Source organism: Gavia stellata, chromosome 6, assembly GCF_030936135.1.
Source record: "Gavia stellata isolate bGavSte3 chromosome 6, bGavSte3.hap2, whole genome shotgun sequence".
In the NCBI taxonomy this organism is placed as follows: Eukaryota; Metazoa; Chordata; class Aves; order Gaviiformes; family Gaviidae; genus Gavia; species Gavia stellata.
In genome coordinates, this window is record NC_082599.1 from 58,158,646 (window position 1) to 58,175,982 (window position 17,337).

At 43.5% G+C, this 17,337-nt stretch overlaps 1 protein-coding gene across 1 annotated transcript in view; it reads left to right on the plus strand.

Annotated features, from left to right (window-relative positions):
• The first annotated feature begins 345 nt into the window (after positions 1-345).
• The window catches only part of BLVRA (biliverdin reductase A), a 29,121-nt gene continuing 12,129 nt past the window's right edge, over positions 346-17,337 (plus strand). The window contains exon 1 of the mRNA XM_009817152.2: positions 346-381. The gene's annotated coding sequence lies outside the window, so the exon portion shown is untranslated. The remainder of the gene's footprint in view (positions 382-17,337) is intronic.

Here is a 17,337-nt window from a genome sequence, read left to right on the forward strand (position 1 = left end):
TGCGAGCTGTTGCATGACTGGGCTCTGGGTAGTGCCTGGCTGGGGTGACCGCTGCGTGGGCTTAAACCGGGGTCTTGCACAGGTCCCCAGGGAGGTGTCAGCCCCTTGCTAGCAACGTGCAGCTTTCTTGGTGTTTTCTAGGTAAAAACTCCCGGCCTCAGTGCCTGTATCAGCCTTTCTGCTGCTGCAGCTGCTTCTGGCTATAGCCCGCCCCTATAGTATCCTTATTGGATTCCTGGCCAAGGGGGTGTTGCTGCAATGATAGCAACGGGGCGAGCGGTGCATTGATGTGCTGGAGCTGCAGAGTGTTGTATAAGAAGGGGCTGCAGGGAGCGGAGGAGAATTAAACAGGATCACGTTTCTCCTCTGTGAGCTGAAGAGGTTAGTGACTCTTATTTAATCCCTGCTAACTGCAGTTAGGATTTGGAAGCACCGCTTTCGTCTTCTGACACCCCCGCCCCGCACCCTTCCCCAGATTGCTTGCAACCAGCGTTTCCCCCTGGGCTGTGAAGGAGTGGGGGAGTCCTGCAAGTCCCGTTTGTCCTAGCTGCTCCAAAGGCACCCACCACACTAGAAGGGAGAGGCCAGCACTCGGGGAGGAGGGGAACAGAGAGGGGAAAAAAAAAAAAGATACAATCCCTTTGTTTAGAAGAATGTCCAAGGTGCAGTGAAGCAGAGTATTAGCTTGTAAATGATGTGGAAGTAGCCAAGTATCATCAGTGGGTGGTGAGAGCGGGAGAGGTCATTTAAAACCTTTCCTACAAAGTGTCTTCTGGGCTGTTTGGAGAAGCGCTGAGCTTCCTCCAAATCCTGCGGTAAACATGGATTTTAACAGGTGTTTGAGACCCCCTTCTGAAACAGCAGACCATTAACCTTGCTGTACCTCAGTTTACCCATGTGTAAAGTGGAGATGAGAATGTTTTCCTTTTGTAAAGGAATGTGGTGGGGCATATTCCAGACAGCCTTTGGTAGGAGAAAGGTGATTCTTATGTTCTCAGAGACAGTGCAGAATCTGTGTGTAAAACACATTGACACTTTATTAATAATTACTTTACACTCTAGTTACAGCTACCACCAATCTCAAACTATCTCAAAAAAAAATCATGTATCAAGGCTCAGTCTACACACAGAGAAAAGACAGGCTCAGCCTTTATATAACTCTCCTGGCATCGTGCTGAACTTCTGTGTTGGAGCTTGTTCAAGAAAACCAAGCTAGTGTTAATTAGGGCAACAGTTTATCAAACTGATTTTGTGTGAAATTGTTTTTATCAAACTCCTTGCATTGGTTTGCTAAATTAATTTTCCTGGCATGAGGATAGTTGTTCAGCTGTTGGTTCTCTGTTTACAGATGTGAACACAGAATGACACTGTGCCAAAAATCAATAGCATAGTGTTTGAGCATCTTTCTGTTACTTGTGTTGATAAATGGGAACATAAAGACAATTCTGTTTCAATAATATAAATCCAACTTGAAGTTTAATCTTCACAAAATAAAGAATTATAGGTAAACATTTGAAATTATTTTCAGCACGTATAAGAAAGCCTTAAAGTTTTACTAAAAGTTATTGTCACAAGCAGTGCATGCAACTTAGATATTCAATGATTGATAGTAAAGTATTAATGATTGATATGATTCTTACTGTTGGATCAGGGAACTTCCCTTATACTGGAAGGCTGATGATTTTGCACTTGTCCTCCTGAGTTTACATGCACATGGTCAACCAACTTTTTTTTCTAATACCAACCTCACAGTTTCTTTAGACAGTGAATTGAGTTACTGTTTGTGAGCAACTGGAGTTGAAGTCCATGAAGTATGGTTTGTGTTATCCTTAAAGGAATGGCAATGCTTATTTTGTATAGCTAAAAAGGAGAGTCAGTCTTCGTGGTTTTCAACTTGTTATTTCTAGTGTCCTCACTATTTTCCAAATTGTAGTTCTAACTGGATGTTTCAACACCCACTCCTCACCCCCCAAAAAAACACCCAACAACCCCAAAAGACCACCACATTCAGCTCTGAGAGACTTCATTTTACATGTCAAAGGGCCAAAGTTTTTTTTTAATGGAGAACGTCTACTGTATCCACAGACTTCAGAAACTAAGCTCAGCAGATGAGAACAGGATGAGAAAAGGGCCACTTTGATCTCTGCACTAAAAGTGAACCATCCTTGTCAAAACAAATGAAGATGAATGGGTAAATTAACTGACCAGTTTTTGAATTAAACTGGAATCATTTCCCATCTTGCACATGGGTGTCAGGACTTCAGTAAGATGCAGGATTGGAATTGGCATTTTTGCTTTTTAACGATGACTCTGAAGTCACCTCGGTTCATACGGCTTGTAGAGAGGATGCTGCGCTGTATGTCATGCAGATTTGTTGTAGCAATCTTCAGTGGGTGTTTTCCATTACCACTGGTGTAGTCCATTGAAGCTCTGTCTGTGCTGCCATCATCCTTGGCTAGGTAAGCAGCAGTCAGGCAACAGGAGATAAAACCAAACCAAAACTGGAAAGAAGTGGAGAAACTAACAGAAAGAGCTTGGCTCGATGTGATAAAGCAGTGTTTGCCGTGGGAGAATAACTCCTCAGGAAAGGAGTTCCTGTGTTTGACACAGTGGTACAGCAACATCAACATTTGCAGGACCAGGGATAACTCATTCACCTCTAATTTTCAGGCAATGATAGATCTTTCTGAAGCTTGCGGGTAGTGCTTAGTATAGTAAAAGAACTTACAGTATGCTTGTATTGCACTTTATTAAGTGAGGCATCAAAAAGGTTACTTCACTGAGAGGGGAGGGAATGGGGCTTAGGGAAGAAAAACAGTCTGAAAGCCAGGGCACTTAGCTGCTTAATCCTGTAGTAAAAAGAAACGACCCTGAATGTATACATGCCCTGTTGTAATTTAGTAGAACAAAGGTTGCTGAGGGCCTGTCCCTCTTCTCTGGAGTTAGCCTTGAATGGTGGGAAGTGTTCTTACACATGTAAGGCCGAACTGTTGGGCTTACTTCTCCATTAAGCAAAAAGAGCTTTGGCTTTTTGTTTGCAACCCAGACAGACCTCTACTGAGCTAATTAGAAACCATTGCAGAAAACACACCTGACTGGGAGAGATAATGAAATGCATTTGCTAATCCTGTTGTTCCAGATGAGTGCAATCCAACACTTTAACAACATGAGTTCAACAGCTGGCATAAAATAAGTTTCTCTTTTTTTTTTTCCTTCTTTCTTCTCAGTACAGCACTATAAATCAGTTAGAAAGACCCCATTTGGGGCAACTAGCATCTCTGTTACATTATAGTAACTATCCTAAATGATAAATTAAAGGCTGCATCGCACTGGCTAACAAACCAAGCTGTTCTCATGGCTCAAGTAATGTTACTGTGTTCATTAGCTTTACCTCTTAGTGAAATGTCTAGGCAGAAAGGGATCTTTATTGTTGTTACCTTTGTTCCATGAACAAGAGAAGAGAAAAGCTGACACAAAGAATAGGGATTATGGGATTATTTAATAATTCCATAAATAAGTGAAAGAAGTGGTAGCGGATGTGAGAGGAAAAGTTGAGATCACAGTCATCCGAGCTGAAATGCCATGGATGTTTTTTAGCTATGCTAGAAGCTATAAAGCTTTGTGAACCTTTCTGTTGCTAGGGAGAACAGCCCTTAGTCGGTATTTACTGTCTTTTGCAGGCTCTGACACAGATTACCAACAGAAGACTGGTTAGTCTGTTATTTGGTGATGAATTTAGAGACTGCGGTGGCTTGCTTGTACTTGCCTTTGGAGTAATTTGCTGATTTTTCTCAGGCATAGCACAATTGTGTGCAGCTGGAAGTGGGATCAGCGTGTTTGTATGGATCTCTCTAGGTTTAATCTTGGTGACAGATACAATTATATAAAGGACTGAGATTTTTTTTTTTGTCCCCATTAAATCAGATTTGTAAAATTTGGATGGAGAAGGCAAATTAACTGCTGACTTCTGTCTTCTTCTAAAGCTATGATTCTCTAGTGGCAAAAATCTTTGAAGAACTCACAGGAGGGAACGAAGATGGAATCTGTACTGGTGACAATTCACTGTTAAGTGATGAGACTGTAAGCTGGAGTGGTACACTTCTGGCATTGGAGGTGACCATAGGCTTCATCTGCTTTCATTATTGGTGTCCAATGTAAGACAGAGTAGACCTGTTTTCTACATTAGTACGGAGTATTTGAGTTTGTTGTCTGGGTAACCTGGAGTGCAGTCTGTTAGAAACAGCCCCGAGATGTCTTACGTTTGTCATCCAGAAGTCAGGATAGCCAGTACCGGTGGCTGCTGGAAATGTTTGCTCCGGGAAACATGTTTTTCATTTGGACTTTGTAATCTTCTCAAATGGCAATAGCTGAGTAAAACATTGATTTTGAAATCTATTTTACATTTATTTACTTGCATAGCAAAGTGGAATAGCTATCCTTGCACTTAGCCCAGTATTTGGAAAGATAAGACATACTGTCTGTTCTTACATGCCTGGCATCTGTAATGAGGCCTTAAGACTAAGGGCTGTTGAATAAATCTTTTCAAAATAAGCGGGTCGTTTGCCTGACTCTGCTTACTGCTTAAAAGTAACAGTATTCTGACTGTGTTTCCAACCCAGTCCTTCCTGGAGAGGTCCTGGTGACAACCAGCCTGATCTAGTAATGTTTGCAATATAGACACAATGAAAACACAGGAAAAGAACCATAAAAATACCTGTATTACATGATAATATAAACAGGGCTTGAAGTGGATTGATGGCAGCTGGTCCTCTGTTTTAGGGTAGAGAAAAGCTTCACATCCTTTCTCCTCTTGCCCTCTGAGCAGGGAATGTGGCTGCTCTGAGCCCAGTTTTTCTGTTAAGACTCCACCGGAAAGGATGCTGCTTTCTCGAGAGGGCAGAGATGGAGAACAGAGTCTTTATTCCCTGCTGTCTCTGAAGAAGGCCTAATTTTGCACCAGGGAAATGCATGATGCACTTTTTTTTTCCCCCCCAAATGCAAGGCCAGCAGTTTTCTTATGTTCATGTCCTCAGGTTGAAAGAGCACCTTTCAGAAAAACTGTTGGTCCACTGCAGCTTACTGCCATCCCCGTCAATTGGCTGGTACCTTCCTGGCACCAAATGCCCAGTAATATCAGAAACACAATCTTCCTGTTTTTAAAACATGGGAGGGGAAGTCCTCCTATCCTAGATGCTGTTAAGTTATCAGCTCCTGAGGAAGCACGAAGGTGCTGATAACCCTGGAGATTAAGTTTCTTTTGGTTAAATGACTACTAAATGAGGCTTCAACTCTTCATCTTTTGTCTTCGGGATCTCATACTGCCATGCTGACAGAGATGGCCTTTTTCATCAAGAGAATCATCATGAGCAGGGAGGACTGATGCAGTTGCCAAGTCACTCTCCATCATATTTCAAAAGTCATGGCAATAAGACAAAGTTCCCAGTGACTGGAAAAAGGGACACGTCACAGCCATGGCAGAGGGGTTGGACCAGGTGATCTTTAAAGATCCCTTCCAACCCAAACCATTCTGTCATTCTAACAAAAAAAAGTTCAAAGTGCATTCCTTTACAGTGTGCTCATTATTATTATTTTTAATTTCCAGCTCCTACACCACCTTATTTTTGCTTATGTGCCTACCTGGAATAAACTTTCCTATTCCAGACTGCAGAACTAAAATCCATGTGCTCAGGGGGAAAAACCATCCAGCCTGAAAGCAGGTGTAGTCAGATGGCTTGTGACCTGTAAGTCTGGCTCACAAGCCATTGTTTGGCCACTCTGTTATGCTCTTGCTCTGACTCAATTTAATCCTAACCGAAGCCAATGGATCCAAGTGGACTCAGAGAACAGATCATTGCAGACAGTTATCAGTTATGTATTCGAAGCTGCTGAGGCTCCTTTGCTGCCTTTATCTACCCAAGTGTGACCATGGGAGGGAAGAACAGAGATTTATTGTCCGATAGCTAAGCCAGGCATCTATAAAACAGTAATGACATACAAATATCCATGTGTAGTGTTTATGTTTATGACACTAATGTAGGATGCCTTGTGTTTTCCATTTCTAATGATAAAAAAATAGATGATTTGTCTGAAACCCAGTTTATGGAGAGGCCACAGTCCTGCCTGAGATGTGAATGACTTAAATAATACAAATTAGTCTTATACAGTGAGTTTCTTTCCCAAAACCTCCAAATGCTTTGCTGAGTTATGCTAGCAGAAGGTAAGGAGGAAAGAAGGGATTTATACTAAGATTTTAAAAAGCTGCAAGGCTGAATAAAGTAATGAGCGGGATTGCTGTTACATTTTAAAATATCTTTAATGTTACCATTGGTAAGATAGGATGGTGGTGGTTCACTACAGCCACTCTCTTCTTTCCAGAACTCAATGACCTCTTCAATCACTTAAAGGGATGATGCAGTTAAGGATATGAACTTGAGGAGGGGACAGAGCTCTTAGCTTATAAAAGTAACTGTTAAATCACGTTACCAAAACATAGCAGAAAAAAATCCAGTGGACTGAGAATTATCTGCTCCTGAACCTTTGCAGTAGCTGTTTTAGTTATTGCAAAGTTAGGCGGTTGTGCCGATCTTGCCTTTGACGGGATATTATCTATTTGTTCAGCCACAGTTGTTGTAAATAAAATAGCGGTCCACATTAAGTAGATCCATTTGGCAGAGGAAATTAAAAGAGTGGTATTTGGTTGTTTTCTCCTGACTACATGGCCATGCTGATTCTGAATAGGTTGTGTATTTAAAATACTCCTCTGAGCAGGCATTCAGCTTCACTAAAACCTTCACGCTCCACATCTTTGAAGGCAGATTATGAGGAGTAAAAGGTTTTTTTTGAAGCCTATTAACCAATTACAGTTATTTTTACAGAGATTTTGGTGGGGGGTCATGATTTTTGTAGGCGCTGCCAGCAGCTTCACCAGTCCCAAACCAACGAGATGTAACAAAGTATGTAGAACCTACAGTGCCCCTCATACACTGGCACAATCCATCCTGTGTCCTTCTCCAGATAATGTTACTGCGTGGACCCAACCATCAAGTCAGGTTATAATTTTTAATGAGTTTTGTATTCATTACACATCCACGTGCAAGATGGGAATACCTGATCTGGAAATTGCAATATGTATTTAGTTCTCTTTAGACATGTTTTAATATTAGTAGTTGTTGGAGTGGCTTCAGCCAAGTAGGATCTTCTCCTTCGCTTGCAGTTGGACCCAGCTCGGTGGCTGGTTTTTAGGTCCTTTTGGAGACTTTTTGGAACACTAAATCTGGTGATGACGGATCTGTAGAGAGCAGACAGTTGTGAATAGGAACCATTTTGTAGGTCATTCTTTTGCTTGTTTGTCAAGCCTGAGCATGAGCTTGAGCGTGTCAGGCTCTAGGTTGGCACACTTGAAGGTTCAGGTTTAGGCATGCTCAGAGCTGTCTGACTGTACAGGCAAATCAAAACTAGTGGTAATTTAGCCACCTTCTTGGCATATAAAACTACCTCTCTGCTAGTAGAAATCGTAGGGTTTGATGGGGGTAGACCTAGGAATTGGGAGACGTGGAGTTTGCTTTTGCAACGTGTCTGGTTATACACAAAGAAAGCATTGTTCTTCCTAAAACTTTGCATGGGACCTAATGTGCAGTTGAAGTGCTGTGGGAAATACGCTTTTACAGCATTCCTGTAACCTTTTCAATATTTTTTTAATTAACTTTCATATCAATATGATTTAAGTAGGATACCAAACACCCCCTCTAGTGGCTGATATTTTGGTAAAGGTGTTTTCAGTTTCTTGGGACAATTTTAACAGATGAGTAGCATGTCCTGACTACTTGACTGCTAAATCACATTGAATTTCAGTCTCACTTGTCATGAGAGAGCAGGCTAGTGGCTGGCCTGTACGATTCTTGAGTGTTGTGATGCCCAGTAACATGAAAAATACTGAGCTCTAAAGTTAGGAGGGGTTTGAGTAACCTCAGTTGTTAATCTTCATTCAAGAGCTATTTTTTTTCCCTACTCTAAAGCAATTGCTGCCATTGGTTGATTTCCAAAATTTAATGGGAATGGAGAGTATCCATGGCATTTTTCAGGCCCTACTGAGGAGTGGTAGACTGATAAAATGACAGAGGTCTTAGCCACCGCATGGATCATTTTTAAGATTACGTTACGCAAAACTTTATCTAAATCTCAAGTTATCTTAATCTAGTTATTAAAAAAACCTTTCTATCACTCTCAATTTATTTTAGAAGGGTGAAAACATTTTTGCTGGGGTAGGGGAAGAGAAAGTTGGCTAAAAAAATGCACTTGTCTGCCCAGCTACAATTTATGTGTATATTGTTTGCTCTGAAGAGAGTATGGAGCAGGCCCCGGTGTTATGATTTGCCATCATGCTAACGATGGAGGCAGAGGATTTCATCAGCCATGGTAAGCAGTGATGGTGACTGCAGTGCGCAGCAGGAATGCTTTTTTTGTTTTGGGAATTCTCAAAATAGGTCAGCCTGTCACGGAGTGACCTTTAGTGGACCGGAAGATAGGTATCATCTACTGGGTTGAGTCCATAAAGATATTAAAAGACCATACTTGTGGCTGGACATGTGTTTTGTTCTTGTGCCTACTAATATTACAGTAAACAGCAAAAGCTCTTGTTTCTTAATGTACTTGTAGGAGTATTCTCATTGATATCAATGGGATTACTTGTGATTAAAGCTAAGCACGCATATAATTCCTTGTAGGATTCAGGTTTCAGATGAATTTAACAGCAAGAGAAAGGAGAGAAAAAAGATATTTTTGTGTCATGCATTATATGGCATTGCTTTATATGGCTATTTCAATACCAACCTTAGTTATAGCTACCTTTTCTAGATGTCTGATCTGTGTGGGATTTCCTACAGCGAAGAAGAGAGGTTGTAATAATACCTACTTCTTACATTGCACTTATCATCAGCAGGTGTGAGAGTGCTTTACAGAAGAGAGAGATTTCCCCTCTTCTGGAATTGGGAGGACTGACAGGGAAAGGGCATGTGATTTGCTTGTCACCCAGTAAATTTCTGGGAGAAAGTAGGAATACAGCCTGGAAACACAGCTTCCCTGCTTCTGCCCAGCCCAGCTCTGCATTCGTGACACCCTCTGAGGAAGAAAATTCTTGTAGAAAGGACTGCAGTAATTGGCAGGCAAATTCAGGGGCAGATGTAGTAATTGAGAAAATATTTCGGAACATTTTTCTGTAATCATCACCTTCATTTGTATTACAGCAAAGGCTTGGAAGCCACCACTCCTGGTATTGGAGTTTACCTGCAAAGCACTCGGGACTCTATCAAGTGAGGTGGAGAAGCCTCTTCTCTCAGTACGTGACACAGAGAAAACAAAATGATCAGCATTGGGAAGGAAGGGAATGCGCTGAGATTATCTGGCATGTCTCAGCTCCCTGCCCTGTTGGCTACACCTCTTGTGATCACCTCCAAGTAAAATTTCCCCAAAACTGCATGTATGGATGTGTAGTACTCCTATTTTTTTTTTAATGGCACATGAAAAGCTCTCAATTTTTAAAAAGTGTAAGAGTCAGCACAAACCAGCAATGTCTTTGTATGAAACAGGTGTTTAAGCAGAGTCTCAGTAGTTAGTGTTCAGCTGATGAGCCATGTGGAGACTTCACTCTGGTGGCCTTATTGTCCTGCAGGGAAGCCAGGGGACACGGGTCGCGGTCCACAGGAACCTGACAGAGTTCAACTCTGGGCTAGCTTTAGTATTTCCATGAGCGTTAAGTCAAAAAAGTGGTGGAGGACGTGTTTTATGCCTTCCCCCCCCCCCCCCCCCCCTTTCTGTTAGTACCATTTTGTTATTTTTTCCAGGCTGTGTTCAGGCACAGACTGGTACTGTAGCAATAATACTGTTTGATCCCATGGAAAATGAGGATCTGCGAATTGCTGGTAGCTCCATACCATAGCTCATTCTCCTGAGTGCTCATCTAAAATTGGACTCTACTCTAGTAATTGACAGTCGCTTGTTAAAACACTATTCTCTTCTTCTACCACCATGGACAAATTCACTTTCAAAAATTGTTATAGCTCATTAAAGCCCAAAAGAAATTTTTGGGACTGTTTGTGGCTCCCTTTGCTTTAGTCCTATACTAACTAGCGACATACAAGCAGCCTTTTGATTAAAGAATAGCTGTGATGAGGCTGCAGTTATGTGGGATTGTTTATTTACCAACCAGAAGTTTCACAAGGCTCTCTGTAATTCACTCCAGAGTAGTTCCTGGAAACTTAACATTAGAAGTAAGGGTTTGTTTTGTTTTTTTTTCTAAGGGGGTATTTTTACAAAATAAAAAGTGGAGCCCTTCATGTCTTCCTCTAACTTTTTTCAGGTGCCCCAAAGCAGGCTCAGTTCTTTCCTGGATAGTTTCAGCCTTAGCAGTGTAGGCATGAGCCTGACTGAGGACTCGGCTTCTCTATGCATCTCTGGGACTCCATCTCAAAAGTGTTATTTGCCTTTGTTTTTCCTCTTCAGACTAGCAGCCAAATCTGAACCACAAAGGGTGACTACAGACAAAGAACAGGACAAAATAGTAATTCATATTCATGCATGTATGTCACAGCACTTCTGAGTCAGTTCTCCACAGGGTGGAATATGTTATGTATTAAAAACAGGTCTTCAGATTCTTCCAGTACCTCTCACTGTTTTATATTAGTTTTGTGAAATGTTTTTGCTGCAAGTATGGAGTTGCAGGCTGTAGAGAACAACTTCATTGTGACAGGAGTCTGGAGTGTTGTGGACTTAGAAGAGTTAAGTTGCAGAAGTATGTTTTTAAAAGGTTTGCCTTTCTACTTAAGTATTAATGCTGGAGTCAGTATATCTGTTACAAGTGCAGTCATTTATTATTAACCATCACTGCATATAGTAAAGGTGCTTGTTTGGCAGCTGTAACACAGCATCTGGCCATATCTCAATATAACTATATCAACTTTAGCTTTGGCAGCCAGCTGGAAAACCAGAATTTAATCAGAGAGCCTGGGCAAATAAGCCTGCATATAAATGTAGACCAATACAGGTGTATTGTTCAAATGGCATTTAAAAGCCAGGAAGAAAAGCCTGCCCTGGCTGGTCCCAAGGTACAGTGGTGCCAGGCAGGATGAGAGACACTCTTCTGCCGGCAAACCTTTGCTAGAGTTGGTTCCTGGAAGGTATAACTCACCTACCAGAGCCTGCGTGCCTGCCAGGGAACTGTGGCCTGGGTTGTGATAGCCGGAGAGATGGGTGTGAGAGATGGAGAGATGCTGGGGAGGGCTGATACTTAAGAACATAACAAACAACTCTCAAGGAAAATGTGTGTGGTTGCTCTCCAACTTCAAGGTGCTGTTTTCCTCTGAAATGTGGAGACTGTAAATGGTCTTGGCAGGTTTTTGAGAAAATTTCTGACTCTCATTTTATGTTCAGTTAATGTTTTAAAGAGAAGTAACAAAGAGAGTGGGGGTTGCCTTCCTGACTGTCTCTTTCTTGCAGAAGGACTTTACTTTTATCTCTAGGCTGCAGCAAAGGCAGAGCAAAACCACAAACTCCTGCTCCAGCACGTTAGCATTCAAACAATTATTTTCTTTGCCTCCATTTCTGCTTTTCCTTTTTCTTCAAGTTCTGCCTTTAGTTAGGATTGGTAGGCCTGTGTTGGGTCTGCTTCCGAAAGGTACTTCAGCACATACAGAGGTTAGAGACCATAAGTGGTTTCCTGCAGAACAAAGGATATGTATGCCTTTGAATAGGCTGCTAAATTGGAGCATTTGTGCAGTTCTTCCCTTCTAAAAAACAACGATAACAAAGGCCACACTGTTCAGCTGCTTTCTCTGCTCCAGGCAGATGCGTCTTGCTACCAGTAGCCAATATGAGAGTAAGATGTGGTGGCACAGGCTATAATACGTACCAACACCCCAAGTACAGCGTCAGCCAGGGCTCTGGGTATTTGAAATCAGAGATGTAGGGCTGGAAAGGACCTCAAGGTTTCAACTGGTTGATCTTACAGTGACTGCTCCTGTCTGTCCAGTGTTCCCCTAAAAACTTCTGTTGAGGAAGGTGCTGCAACCCCCATCTCAGGGCTTTGCTGCCGTAACAGAGAAAAAATTTTCTATGACATCTAATTTGCAAGTCCGCTGCAAAGGGAGCTCTGGGGAACTTCCTCAGTCCAGCGTGGTTTATGTTAAGGGAAAATATCAGGTTGAATCCGACAGCCTGAGAGGGACGAGGCTGTGCAGCTCCGTGGCCCCTGGTCCAACCAAGTAGTGAGGCTGAAAACATATTCCCAGTCAGCAGATGTACACAGCGCCCACGTATACACCATGTGTATATGCTTGTACATGGCCAGCCACGTAGATCACAGACAGAGCACTCACACAAACACAGACAGCACCAGCAGCCACATCCTCTTGCACTCTCTGGCTGAGCAGGATGGAGGTCCACTAGTGAGAATGAATGAATATATATATATATATGTACATACGTACAAGGTGGATCCCTCCAGCAGTCAGGCTCAGACACTCCCATCTGCCCAGTAGCTGCCCTTGAATCCCAGTCTCCCCAGTTGCTGGCCCCTGGCCATTTAGGTCCCCTTTTACTCTTAGGAGCAGTGGGAGGTGGCTGCCAGGACAGTAGGGATTGTATTGTGTATTTTTTAAGTGGCAGGAAGGAAGTGACAACATATGTCAGCACTCAGGTTTGGTAGAGTTATAGATTTAATGTTAGCAAAGATCTGAGCGGTATAGAAGGGGGGGTGCTGCAGAGAGTGAATATTGCTGAACAATTACTGTGGGAATGAAATGGTTCAACTGTTGAGTATGCAAAAGTGAACTAACCTTGACAGCAGTATTTTCAGATTAAGTACTCGTCTGTGAGGTTTCTGCTACTCTTAAAATATGTGTGGTAGTAAAGTGGTAGTCATTGGAAGTAGCACACTTAAAAAGACCAGGCTGGGAGTGCTTCAGGGAAGACTCCCACATCACCGTTACGCTGTTGCATGTGACATTAATCGCAAAATATTTTGACTTCACATGTGAGTCACTCATTCATACCTTTGGGAACAAGACTTTGAAAACCGCAGGGAGAATGCACGAGGCTTAGTGAAATTGTCTATATATCATGAGAGAAGGTACCAGTTCTCATCCTGTAATGTCTAGTTATGCCATGACAAATTTTCTTGAAGGGGAGAAAATTCTTCAGTTCTGCCTTTTATCTTGCTTCTGCACTGGCTTTGCATGGCCTTAGCAATGTTGCATAAAACAGAGGTAAGGCACACTTCCCTGAAGCTTACCTCTGTGAGCGTTAGCAGTTTTGAGATGTAGGGACTGAAGTCCACTGTGATTGTGCTGTGGAGGAACACATTTGCTGGGTGACCGATCCCTTTGGGCATTGCCTGTTTTGCTGCCGAATATTCCTGTTTTTCTACTAAATTTTGTAAGAATACTTGGGTATAGACCACTTTTTTGCTACAGAGTAGTCTGTTATCTATTCATTGGAGGAGGTAAGCAGCACAAGCACACAAAACTCGACAGAGAGCAGAAGGGTGATGGGATGATGATATATTGGTATAGGATAAAACATTTTCTTCATCTAGATGCCTTTCTCGGGTCTGCTTCTCAGTGTCATAGAGGGCTCATCTCCTTTAGTAAGAGGAGCCACTTCTTCTGGCTGTCAGTAGGGAAGAGCTCCCGCAGCAGTCGGCAGCCGCCATGCCCCACATCCCGCTTCAGAGAGGACCCTTGGTGGGACTGGTAGGGCTGCCTGTGAACAGGCCAGGGTGGTTGCTGCTGGGTGGTGGGAGACACTCTTCAATCACAAGCTGTGAGCATGAAGGACATCCCTTTCTAGTCTTCTCACCAGCCCCTTTGCTTTCATACAGCTAGTTAGGAAAGGGTGGAGAAAAATGCTTTTGGACGCTGGCTGATGTACTGTTATATCACTTACCGTACAATTTTTCAGTACGACAGCAGCCAAAGTTCAGCAGCCTTGAAAATGTCTCTGAAATCTTTTTGTCAAATCTTTAACCAAGGTCACCTATCTTAAGAATAAGGCATGGAAGGCAGACACAGCAGTTTATGGCTTGGGCTTCCTCTTTTGTCAGTTTTGTACTTGAAAGATAACCGTAGCCGTTATCCTAGTGTAAAGGTTTGAACTAAGGAGTAAATTTTCATATATTCATCTGGACTCTTAGATGAGTATTCTCAGTTCTGCTCTTACCTGGTTCACGACAGTTCCAAAAACCATCTAATTTACTTTTCTCCCTGAGCAGCTCCAGGATTTGTTGCGTGAGCAAAATGAGGGTAATAAAAAGCAGCAGCAGGGATGCAGGCGTAGCGATTTTTCTCTTAGCTACGTGCATAAGCAAAGGTTGTGTAACGTACATTTAGTAGCTGTCTCTTTCTGCGTGGGTACCGTATTAGCCTGCAAACCCTTGACCTGGACCGAATGGCTGGTTGCTATGGCAGCAGGTTGCATAGTAACAGGTTTTGTTCCTAGGTTGAAATCATCTTGCTTCTCTTAAACGTGACTTTTGGGGAGGTCAGCAGTTGTTCATCAGATGAAACTGGGAAAGTTTTTCAAAAGAGAGGCAAAAATGTTGGATGTTCAGCAACCTGAGCATCTGCTGAGAGATGTTCTTTGTTCATGGCAGTGGAAGAAGGTAGTTGGCTCCCCCACCTTCTCCACTTCGTTGAAGCGGAGGTCAGCAGCTCACCAGAAAAAAAGGCAGTTCTTGCAAAAAAGGTGACTGTAGGAGCTTCAGGGGAATTTGTCTGCTGTGCGACTCCCACTCCCAATCACGCTAAAGGCAGTAGGCAAATATTAACAGCTTAACACTCCAGTAACCTTGAAAATTTCTGAACTTAAAGTAAGCTCCTGCTCAGCTGTTCTCCAGCTGGACTGCTTCTAAACCTCTGCTGACCTAGTCCTGATTAACACTGGAGCCCTTTATGAATCTAAATTTTAAAGAATTATAACCATATGCTTCAGAAGAGCAGTTTTGTGGCTTTTTGATGGCTCTGCTTGGCAAGGTCCTATGGGACACTGCCCTGGGGGGTAGAGGGGCTGAGGTTGATTTACAGGGACGATCTCCCCAGAGCACAGGCACCCCACTCCAGTGTGCTGCAAGCAGAGCCAAGCGTGGCAGAAAGCCGACATGGATCTGCAGGGACCTCCTGACTGAGCTCAAACACAAAAAGAAAGTGCATAAGCTGGGAGGGACTATCCAGGTGGCCAAGCTTGCAGGGACAGAGCTGGGAAAGGCAAAGCTCAGCTGGAGCTGAAATGAGCTGTTGGAAGGGTTTCTCTGGGTACATTGGCAACAAAAAGAAGGCTGAGAAGATATGAGCCTGCTGCTCAGTGGGGCCGGGGTGAAGGAAATTAAAGGTATTTGATGCCTTTTTTTGCCGTGGCTTTCACTAATAAGGTCCGTCCTCAGACCTCCTGGGTTTCTGAGTCTGCTAACGGAGCCTGCGGGAATGTAGCATCACCCACAGTAGAGGAAGACAATGATATAGGTCTTGAGCTGATTGGATGTACAGCAGCCCCTGGCACCAGACAGGGTACGTCCAAGGGTGCTGAGGGACTTGGTTGATGTCACTGCAAAGCCACTTGGTTGATCTCACTGCAAAGCCACTTGGTGATCAGGGGAGGTTCATAGTGACTGGAAAAGGGCAACTGTTGCGCTCACCTTCCATACTGTTAAATGTCTTTATTATCCACCTGGACGATAGGTTGGAGAGCAGCTTTGGCAAGTCTGTGGATGAAATCAAACTGGGGGGAGTGGTCAGTACACCAGAAGGGCCTGGCCAGGCTGGAGAAATGGCAGATAGGACCATCATGAAGTTCAGCAAAGGCAAATGTAGAGTCCCTTGTCCAGGGTGGAATAACCCTGTGCACCAGTACAGGTTGGGGACTGCCTGGCTGGAAAGTCAGAAAGTGCCTGGCAGATGCTGGTGGACAAGTTGAACCTCAGGCCACAGCATGCTCTTCTAGCGAAGAAGGCCAACCGTGTCCTGGACTGCATTAGCAAGAGTGTAGCCCACAGGACCTGGCTACACCTGCAGTGCTGTGTCTGGTTTTGTGTACCCTGGTACGAGAAATAAGTTAAACACAGGAGCGAGTCTGGTGGAGAGCCATCAAGATGGTCAGGGGGCTGGAGCAGATGATGAATGAGGAGAGGCTTAGGGAACTGGGTTTGTCCAGCCTCCAGAAAAGAAGGGAAAAGGGGGGTACTAGTGCTGCCTACAGCTTTGGGAGGATGTAGAGGAGCTGGAGCCACACTCTTTTGGGAGATGTGCAGTGAAATGGCAAAAGGCAATGCAGGAAACTCTGAGTAGATACTAAGAAGTTGTTCTTGCTGTGACGGTGGTCAAACACTGCAGCAGGGGCCCTGGGAGGTTGCCGGGTTCTCATCCGTGGGGACAGTCAGAACTCGGCGTGTGGCTGAGTGGGGTTTGGATCGGGTGACCTCCAGGGGCTCCTTCCAGCTGAGGTCATTCTGCATGTCTCAGTCTCTTTTCTCTTTGGCCATAGAGAACAGCGAGTGTAACTGAGAGCCCGGACCAGGACACTCTGCCTGTGGGTAGAACTGAAAGTGGGTTGTGTGGTTATGTTACCCTCCTATCCCCCCTCTCTCTCAGCCCTATACATCTCTCTTCCCTGGTGAGCAGTGTCATCATGTTATACCTCAAATATTTGGTAATGACATGTCACTGTACTTGCTCTAGAGAAGTCTTCCAATATGACTCATTTCTTCTTCTACATTAAACACGCCACTGTGTGTTTTACCCTTGTACCCTTTTGGCGTGTATAAAGTAAGCAGAGTTCAGCAGCAACAGAAATATATATGTAGGCAGGAGCTTAATGAAAAACAAAATCCACACATGACATGTGATTGGAGAGGGGCTTTCTTTTATTTTTTAATTTTTTTTTCTTTGTGCCAGTCGAGGTAATTTCATAGCAGCTGTCAACCTCTGGCACTGTCAGAACAGTCACTTACGGCTGTGCTGCTGTACTGTGATCCCATCAGAGAAGAGGCACAAGGAAGAGTGAAGTGGGGTTGTCCGTTTATCCATTTAAGTCTTGGAAGCATTTGAAGGGCTGCAGCCGGGTAGTGGAAGCGATCGAAAGAGTTCACTCAGGTGAAGGGATCGGCAGCGGCAGGAGGGAGAACACTGAAACAGAAAAAACAGAGTTTGAAGGGATGCTGTCGTGGGATGGAAGGAACAAAAAATGCAGAGGGGCTGACTTGGCTTGGTTTTAGGCCATTTTTCCTGTAAATCTTAAAATTACTTTACAAAGTGTTGCTTGTCCTCAGGGTGGTGGAACTGTGCAGGTTTGAAAGGT